Raw genomic sequence first — 10,702 nt, forward strand, 5'->3', positions numbered from 1 at the left:
GGATGAGATGGTTGGATGGCATCACCGACTCAATGGACATAGGTTTGGGTGGACTCCGGGAGTTGGTGATGGACAGGGAGGCCTGGTGTGCTGCGGTTCATGGGGTCTCAAAGAGTCGGACACAACTGAGCGACTGAACTGAACTGAGCTGATAGCAAGGGGGTGTGATGTTCGTGCAAATGATTTACATACATGATTTAGAGATATTCTGTAAAGTCTGATCACTCTGTCAAGAATGGTTGTCACTGTGAATGGAGCAAATCATAGTGAATATACTCTCTATTTTATTTCTGTCTGATATAGTTTGCTGATGCTAGTATATTAATAAATATAGGTTATTAAATTTGGTTGATACCTTCTTTTTACAGTCTTCCAAGTTTAGTTCTGAATCAATCCTGCTGAGCGGGAAGCAGAAGGGGCTAACTGTTTGGTTCTCATTTTAAAGAAGACTTTCAAAGAGCACGTTAGATGATTTGTGCAGAATAATACAGACAATGCAGTTTGCCATTGCTGTTAAACTTTCCCTACACATGGCCAAACATGTTTGTATGAGAGGAATTTGTAAATCAGTTCTTTCAGGGAACATACACACATAAGCCATCTGTCCTTTACTGCATTTTCTCATATCTTTCTTTCCCTTCCTCTGTTTCTGCCTCCAAAATGTTACAAACCCTCAAACCCTAAAATACACAGTAACACAGATGAAATATACAACTTTTTCTGTTACTTAATTCTCAACAATCCAATAAAGCAATTTTTTTTCCAAGTTAACTGAAGAAAAAAATAGGATAAAAATCTTCTGAACTATATAGTACATTGATATATACACACAAGTTAGCATTTATGCCCCTTACACTATATCTCTACATCTTTTTCTAGGGGAAAATCTTAGGGGGGTGTTGTGAATGTTCATTATCTTAATTGTTATGATAATTTTGCAGATATATACTAGCATGTACCTCAAAAAACTGTCATAAAAGTTTAAGAAGTACCAAAAAAATTATTTCACACCAATCAAACAATTGGAATTGATAATTAAGATTTTGTCTTTCAAGTCTTTTTTTATGTATAAATTCAATATTCAGATTTATCCATAATATCCATAATACATACAAAAATTGTATCCTGTTTCCCCCAGAATTTCTATTATTATATATTCCTTATGATCATTGTTTTGATAATGTGAATAACCTGTAATTAGCTTAAGATTTTGACTAAGTCTGATTTTAAGCTTTAATATTTTTCTCTACAAGTACTGTTATGTTATTATAAATATTTTAAAACAAATACCCTGCTATTTTCAGGATATTTTTAATAAATTATCATAGGATTTGAGCTTCAGAATTTGAAATTGATTGAAATCTTGCACTTTTTTCTTTTGACCTGATACAAAACTAATATTAATAATCTAAGTAAACCTGATACATAATAAGTGCTCAATAAATATTTATTAAATAAATTATATTTTGTACAGTTGAAATAATTGCCTATTTCAGACACGCACACACACACACACACACACACACAATCTTTTAATTAATAAATGTGATATAATAAAAGTCATACTGATCCTGGAGTTTAAATACTAATGATTTGTCCTTGGTTCTCTTATTAGCTCTGACACCAATAAATCCACAAATTCTCTGAAAATCAATTTGTTTTTGCTTAGAATGAAATCCAACATGTTGGAGACATAGATGGCTTTCAAATTCATAGAAGTACAAAAGACAACCAACTCTTGAGCGTTAACTACTACTGTTATTTTTGGAATGCTGCAATTTGTTCGGTGGACTTTATAATCCAAACTTGAAAGCCATGCCATAATTTACAAAAGGGTTATAATTCTGATAGATAGCTTTTGAAGACATACAGTATCCCCCATATTATTGAAAATAGATAAATAGGACCTGGATATTTTATATACAGATATAGTATCTTCTGTCATAAGTAGGTAAAAAATCATTGTTTTATAATGACACATAAGGAATTTGATACAATTAATGATTTGATGCTAGATATTATATCCTGTACAAGAACTGAAAACAACTTATAAAGAAGCTTATCATGACCTCTTGAGACTGTTTAGGGGATAGTCAGTGTCATCTGGGATTATTGTTACCTTAACGTGTTGGGCTCCTCCAAAGAACTTTGGTTGATGTTAGGGACAACTAAGCTAAAGGGATATGCAAATTTTGAGCCTAAGTTTTGGCTTGGGTCTATGAATAAGTAGACTGTGTGCATTCAACTTAAGGCTTTTCAGAGATCAAGGGTACCAGGAAAATGGGAGGCTACCTTTACTTAAGATTCAAATATGCATTTGGAGAAACAGTCAAAACAGAAAGATAAAGGTTAACACTTGGGCATCAGTGGTATAGTAAGAATTTTAGAATGAGGATTGGATTCAGGTAATTATACATGTATCCTTGTTGGCCTGAAATCTTTATGAATGTACTGATTTTGGGCTCTGGAGTAGCCCTTAGAGTCTGATGTTTGGGTTAAGGTACTAGAAAGCAACAGGCATCAGGCGGAGATTTTGGCAAGCAGTGATTCTGGCAAAATGATCAATGTGCAGAAATAAATAGAACTGGAGAGCATGACTCAGAGGTTGAGTAGAGGTTGTAGGGGTGGAAAAAATAAGTGGACCTAGGGTAAGAGACTCTGAGGACCCACTGAGACTTATCCACTGGAGAATTAATACAGGAAAAGTTTCAGGACCAGGGCCAAACCTCCAGAGTGATCTAAATGATTCTCTATTGACTGGAGGTCTGAAAATCTATGTATAACAAGGCCATTTTAACTATGAAATTCCATTTCCTGTACTTAGGTAAAGGCAGTTTTTTCTGAACAGAAGTATTACAGAAGCAGCTGACATATCACCTCACTAACTTTAGCTTCAGTCCCTCCTTAACACAATTATTTCATAAGCAATAGACAATTTTAAACCCAAACTTTTAAACTCTCTTCTGATATTAGAAACTTGATACACTTTAAAAAATTAATTTTCCCTACATTTCTGTTTCAGATTGTAGGTCTTATTAACAAATAAACAGAACTTGGCTATTTGTCACTTAATTTGGTAGGAGGAAAGATCAAAAATGAAGGAAAACACTAAGGAGAACCAAGTGCTGCCCTCTGGCATGCCCTTGGGAATTCATTCTCATATATGGATTAAATTGCTAGACCATGTCCTGCTCAGAAAGTACTTACAAGAAGTGTCTCTTCCTTCCTTTAATCAAAGAGTTCATAAGAATGAACTCTACCAAATTAGGTCACCAGTCCTTTTTATCTTCTTTACCTCAGTGAATTTGTGAATTTAAAAATAATAACCACCACCAAAAGTAATATACATGTAATAGTTTCAGCACTCAAGAAAGTGCCTAATTCTTTCGAGTAACTCCCAAGAGTAAGAATCATTCTGATTTCCATAATTCAATCAACTTTATAATCTTACATAGACAGAATATATATTGTTAGCATATAAACATTTTCACTTAATATTATGCCTATGAAATTCATCCATGTTGCATGTAAAGGAGTTTATTTTTGCTAATAACTGGGTAGTATGCAGGAATTAGAATTATTTATTATTAATTAACCTTTGGTTTGTTTTCAGTTTAGAGCTATTACAAATAAAATTTCTATGGACACTTTTCTGTATGCCTTTTGGTACATATTATTATTTACTTTTTGGGGACATAGAAATGGAATTATTGGATTATACAATATACATATGTTTTCCTTCATCAAGTACTATCAAATATTTTTCCAAAGGGGTTGTAGAAATATGTACTTTTATGCTTCTACCAGCTTCATATCCTCACCCATACTTGGTATTCTTTTTTAAAAAAAATACTCATTATGTTTATGTTTCATCATGGTTTTTAATTTGTATTTGTCTACTTACTAATGATATGGAACACATTTTTATATAACTGTCAGCCACTTCCATGTTATCTTTTGTGAAGTGTCTGTCAGACTTTTCACTCTGTTATAATTAGGTTGACTGCATTTTTCTTATTGATTTGTAAGAATTCTCTACATATTCTTAATATAAAGTATTTGTCAAATATACGTACTGTAAATCTTTTCTCTTAGTCTGGGAAATGGGTTGCCATTTCCTTCTCCAGTGGATCTTCCCAACCCAGTGATTGAACCTGCATCTCTTTTGCCTCCTGCATTGGCAGGCAGATTCTTTACCACTGAGACAACTAGGAATCCCACCAAGGGCACCACCCTAGATAAATGGACCAGTGTAATATAATGGGATATGTAAACAGGATTGCATAAACTGTGAATGTGTTTTATGGTTTAACTGTTTTAAATCCATGCCTGTTTACTCCTCAGGTAAAATCTGAAACTAGCCTGCCTTCAGTTATAAAAGAGCCAGAGGGCCACTGCCTTATGACGGGCTGGTTCCTTTGGAAGCCGTGTCACATAGTTCCTGAAATAAAAGATGCCTGCCTTGGCGCTTTAAGATGTGTATAACCACGTGGTATTTGGCCCTACATGAAAATTGATTTCTTCTTAGTCTTGCTACAAGAAATTCTGGAGAATGATCTGAATAAGTAATATTACACTTGTATAGTATGTCTAAGTTTATTAAAAGCATGGAAATAACTAATACTTAATTTTCTTTTCCCCAAAGTGGTTATACTATATTTTTTAAAACTTTTTAATTGAAGTATAGCTAATTTACAATGTGTTGATTTCTGTTTATACAGCAAAGTGATTCAGTTATATATATATGTACATTATTTTTTATATTTTTTTCCATGATAATTTATCACAGGATATTGAATATAGCTCCCAGTGCTAACAATAGGCTCTTGTTGTTTATTCATTCCGTATGTACTAGTTTGCATCTTTTCACACCAAACTTCGTCTCTATACTTCCCCCACTCCCCTTCCTCTTTAGCAATCACAAGTCTGTTCTCCAACTAACATTTATATTATGATAAATGTTGCTAAGATAAGGCTGTACAGAATCTCTTATTTAACATTATGACAATGCTATTAAGTAGTCATGTATCATTAATCTCACTTGTCAGGTAATTAAACCGACACTTAAAGACATACATAACTTACCCCAGCTCACAGAGTTTGTCAGTGTTATGATGAGAAACAGATATTTGGCTGCACAGTATATTCTTGCCTTTACACAGTATTCCACATGAGAGATTTGCTCTATGAGAAAGTCAGCTCAGTGAAAATGTTTACAAGAGAGTCAGAAATTTACAGTAGACAAGTGGCATGGACACATAATAATCAGAACTAATCTAGAGCCTGTGAAGACTACAAGTCACAAATGTGGATGCGTTTCTCGTTTGTAATCCAGATAACGTCATCTATGAAACTCACCAGTCTTAAACTGCCACACTTGGAACAAACTGCAGAGATTAACTGCATGATTTAGTGGAGCCACTATAGATAGCAGGACGCTCAAAACGACCTCACGGCCCAGAAAAGAGAAGCAACTTACAGGCTTTCTTTGCATGCTTGCATCTTAGTAAATAAATATTTATTTAAATATTTACTAAGACGTTAATATGTGCCATGCCTTCCTCTAGACATAAAGAAACCTAGAATAATCAAATACATAAACTGCTCACAATTTCCTGAAGTTTGCAATCTATCACCTGGTATAAAGTACATACAATGCATTCATGGCAACTACACTATAAATGCCAGACAATTTGAAATTCTGGGAATGAAAAGAGAAGCAATCAATTTTCCTAAGGAACATCTTGTACAACAGGAAAGCTACCTACAATATGAGAGCGTTCTAATAAAATTTTGTCTAATAAAAAATGTCCATGTCATTTATCAGACATGACATGGATTAACTGCCTTGAAATGTCTGGAAATATTAAATACTAAAGTATTAAATACTCCATATGAGCTAGATAAGGACAAATACATAAGACTTTTAAAGCAAAGAAGGACATTGCTACACAGACAGAAATTATATGTGAGTGTAGAAAATCACTCTGAAACTAGGTATAATCAGATGCTTTTGTTTTATTGTTCTGAAAACTTGGAAAATGTTTGTTTACCTGAACATCTTGCCACTTATATTGAAGTCTCTATATAGTATTATGTAAATGGAAGTCTGTCTATATATTATACACTTTCATTTATATTGGAAGTTTATTATCACTTTCTTCTTTGGAAGAAAGAAAACATTATTGTTTAATAAATATATATTCCTTAGCTCTTTCCTGAACAAGTTCAGTTGAATATCTACAAGGGAACAAAGTAAGGGAGATAAGGTAGATAGTGTATAGTCTTGAATTATTTTGTGTTATGTGTTGAGGTAGGGGAAATGAAATAAAAAAGAACAGAGACAGCGTTCTCTGACTTTGCCAAAGAGTTGATAATGAACACCTGGAAAACAGTTTGTGAGAAAGGATGACTAAATGTCATTCAAAATTTGCTCACCTCTAGCCATAAGAATTTGTTGTTGTTGCTGGAGATGGATGGTAGTAAGCTGGAAACATGCCAAAGCTTTTCTATAATTCTTCTAATATTTTGTAGATGGAGAAATTCACATCTCTGAAGTAAAACTCACAAATTATTGAGCATTTTTTTTTCTTTCACATGGTAAAAAGAAAAGCCAGAAAAAGAATTCTGTGACTTCATCAAACCAGCATGGTTTATAGATTGGAAATGTATGATTTGTCATTTATGTCTTGCTACACTGCTGTTTAGAAAGAAGAGTGTTGATTCAACACCAAGTCAAGTGTTTATGGAAACTTAATTGCTTTGGTTTTATCTGTTGGTCCTGTCAACTCCTGGCATTGCTCTACCCAACACAATGCTGTCTGTATTTTTGTCACTGATGTCTTCATAAAGAGTTGCTATCCAGCTTAAAATATGGTTTTAAAAGAATTTGGGACGTGTTGGAAAGCACAGAATAACTTGATTTGCATATGAGTCCCATGTATGGATGCCAGTTGGCTGCTTCATTCATATCTTTCTTATTTTCATACATTGTCCTTTTTCTGTTTAAGCTTCTTAACATAGTATGAAATAATCTGCCATGACGTTTTTTTTTTTCTAAAACAGAAAATCGAGACACATTGGTCTAACATATGATATAGCAAAATGATAGAACAGAATAGAATTGGATTTATCACAGAAAATCTTTGGGAGATAGATGAAGACTAATATGTTTATAAGCAAGCACATCGTTTGTTAAAACATATGCATCTTAAAAAATTTAAAAACATCAATTGTTTACTTAATGATTGGCTATCAAAAATTTCAGAAAGCACAATAATTTTAAAACAGATAAATATAATGAAACAAAAATAAAAAAGCCATTTCTTCCTGACATATTTTTAGTGAGAGTGATATTTCTTGCTAATTCATAAACTGGTCATCAATACCATACAATGGATTCAATAATAACTTGAACAGACTAGACAGGCCGTTTGCACAAAGGAATAAATCTGTGATGAAACACTGGACTGAAAAATCTGGAGTGCTGGTAACTCAATTTAGTACTGCTCAGTTTGTTAGATGTGCCCACATTCATGAAATATATAATGAATAAACTACAAAACTATATATTTCATGGTTCAGTCAGTTCAGTCACTCAGTCGTGTCTGACTCTTTGCAACCCCATGAATCGCAGCACGCCAGGCCTTCCTTGTCCATCACCATCTCCCGGAGTTCACTCAGACTCATGTCCATCAAGTCAGTGATGCCATCCAGCCATCTCATCCTCTGTCGTCCCCTTCTCCTCCTGCCCCTAATCCCTCCCAGCATCAGAGTCTTTTCCAATGAGTCAGCTCTTCGCATGAGGTGGCCAAAGTACTCGGGTTTCAGCTTTAGCATCATTCCTTCCAAAGAAATGCCAGGGCTGATCTTCAGAATGGACTGGTTGGATCTCCTTGAAGTCCAAGGGACTCTCAAGAGTCTTCTCCACACCACAGTTCAAAAGCATCAATTCTTTGGCGCTCAGCCTTTTTCACAGTCCAACTCTCACATCCATACATGACCGCTGGAAAAACCATAGCCTTGACTAGATGGACCTTTGTTAGCAAAGTAATGGTTAGAAAAACATAACAAAAAAATTAGACTTGGTGTCCCATGTTTGAATTAGGTTAATGATTGATGTTCTCTGCTCAAGAAGCCTCCTTTTCTGTTCCAGTTCTTGGGTAGATAACATCTTATTTTCTTTTATCATTCCTTTTGGAAAGTTAGTTGCACAGTCGTGTCCAAGTCTTCACGATCCCGTGGACTGTAGCCTGCTCAGCTCTTCTGTCCGTGGAATTCTCCAGGCAAGAGTACTGAATGGGTTGCCATTCCTTTTTTATATTCTTTTTTTTTCCTTTTTTATATTCTTATAACTGTGCTTATATCTGCTCTCACACAAAGCAAGACATGTTCCCTTTTATTAGAGCATTTACTTTAGAAAACTTGCAATTGTAAATTCTTTTTCTCCTCTTTCACTGTGAAACCTTTAGAACCCAGGAATCTCTTTCTCAAATACCTTGGAACCATACTTTGAAATGTAACCATCAAGGAAAATAGAGCCACTGCCTATGGGTCCCTGTGGGAGGATAGATGCCCAATTTCAATAAGCAACAATTAGTAAACACACTGTTGTAAATTACTAATCACATTGACTGACCTACCCCCTCATGTCCTCTAGTACTTTTCCATTAGTTCACACCGGCATTTAAAATCCTCTGTCTTTTGTTTTAACAGAATTGAGTCCAATCTTTCTTTTCTCTTGCAATATAGTCTTGACCCTTACTGCAATAGTCTTAAATACAGTTTTCCTTGATATTTTTAGCAAATGTTAGGTGAAATTTTTCTTTTCCACTATGTCTCTTATTATTCTCCATCAGTTCTTCTTCATTGTTTTATACTCCAGGTGAGAGTTTGTGAAGTCTTCATTTTAAGGAGACATCAGAGAATTGAATTAAGGTGAACTAAGAATGCATGGGGTTAGATTAACATTGAGAATGTCATCATCTTCCTATGGGAGCTTTCTTGGTGCTTCCCTGGAGCTTCCCTGGTGGCTCAGACAATAAAGAATCTGCCTTCAATGTAGGAGACCTGGATTCGATCCCTGAGTTGGGAAGATCCCCTGGAGAAGGAAATGGCTACCCACTCCAGTATTCTTGCCTAGAGAATTCCATGGACAGAGGAGCCTGGCAAGCTACAGCCCATGCAGTCCCAAAGAGTTAAGAGTTGAACAGGACTGAGCACCTAACACTTTCACTTTTTCACTTTCCTACAGGAGCAGAATTTATCCCTCCTAACTTCAGACCTGACAAAAGTCCAGGGAGAGAAAGATTTCTTTTATATTCAGCATTAAGAGGCTTGCACTGGCAGAGTAAAAAAGGAAAAAGAACAAGAGGATACAATTATTTTCAAGGAATATTGGGTAGGAAATACTTAAAGACAAGACAGCAGAAGAAAAATACAGGTCACTTAGAGAATCAGGAAAAAAGAAAGAGAGAGGTAGAGAAATTAGAAAATGTTAAATTCAAAAATGCAAAAAAGAAACAAAACTCCTTAAGCCTCCATAAGTAAATCCCTAAGTTTTGTATATTATTGGTGCACAAAATATTTGAATGCAGAGGTGGGCTCCCCAGCTTCTCAATAGTTAGTAGGAAGATTAATCTTTCTCTCTAGATGTGTAGCCAGAGAAGATAACTCACCGAACTGGAGGTAGCATAACACATCACTCCTATTTACTTCCCCAATTGCCTCTCTTTCATCAGCCTCCTCTAACCCTGGGAAATGGAGAACTATCCTACATGGGTTATATAGCATACTATTCAGTACTTCTAGATCTTAAATTTAGAATATGAATGAAAATATGGCCTCTAACTTCTAGAAGCAAATAATTTGTGACTTATTTTAAGTATTTAGATTCTCTGTTAGGATGAACAATAGAAATGCCTGAAGTAAATCTCTAATGTGCTATATTTCAATAATGTCAAATATTTGTGAAAGTACTGAATACACTATCAAATCCAGAATTCCTCAGCAATTCTATATAGCTTTGGGGATATATTTCATATTATTAGTTAACAAATCACTTCCCTCAAAAGGTGATCCTACCTACTTCTTTGTTCTCACTTGCTTTCTTAACCATTTAGTCTTCATTTGGAAATCTCTGCATTTGTTTGTTGAGTAAATCATTTGATAGCTGCTTCTGGTAGGGGTGGATAAGATAGCACAATGAACATATTTGTATAATATGCAAAATCATTTTTTTTCTCCCTTTTTAAAAACCTGTAAGCTGAATTGGCTCTTTTGACTTTATAATGACTTTCCTTGTTTGTTGGCTTTGATATCTTTTATTCTTATGCTCAAAATATTTGCTGATCTATGACTGTCAGCTTATATTTAAAAGAGTGAAACAGCACTACAGACGCTCACTGGGAAGCTCAATCTGTGAGGGTAGACTTAGCAGCGGTAAACTTGACCATACAGGAATCAAACATCAATGTAGATTTTCTTTTAGAGACGACCCCAAGATACCCATGGATTTACCTGTTAGTTTGGTAAAGTGCACTGATGCAGAAGAGTCCTTACTGGGATTCTTAACTACAGGCATGGTTTTCTTTGCCCCTAAAGTGAATTCCAAATGACAATTGAAGTTTTAAAGCCTATGACCCTCGTTTACTCTTTTTCCCCTCCTCTCTTCGATTCTGTGTTTTCATTTTTATTTCTCATT

The sequence above is a fragment of the Bos indicus x Bos taurus genome, chromosome 23, assembly GCF_003369695.1.
Source record: "Bos indicus x Bos taurus breed Angus x Brahman F1 hybrid chromosome 23, Bos_hybrid_MaternalHap_v2.0, whole genome shotgun sequence".
Taxonomy (NCBI): Eukaryota; Metazoa; Chordata; class Mammalia; order Artiodactyla; family Bovidae; genus Bos; species Bos indicus x Bos taurus.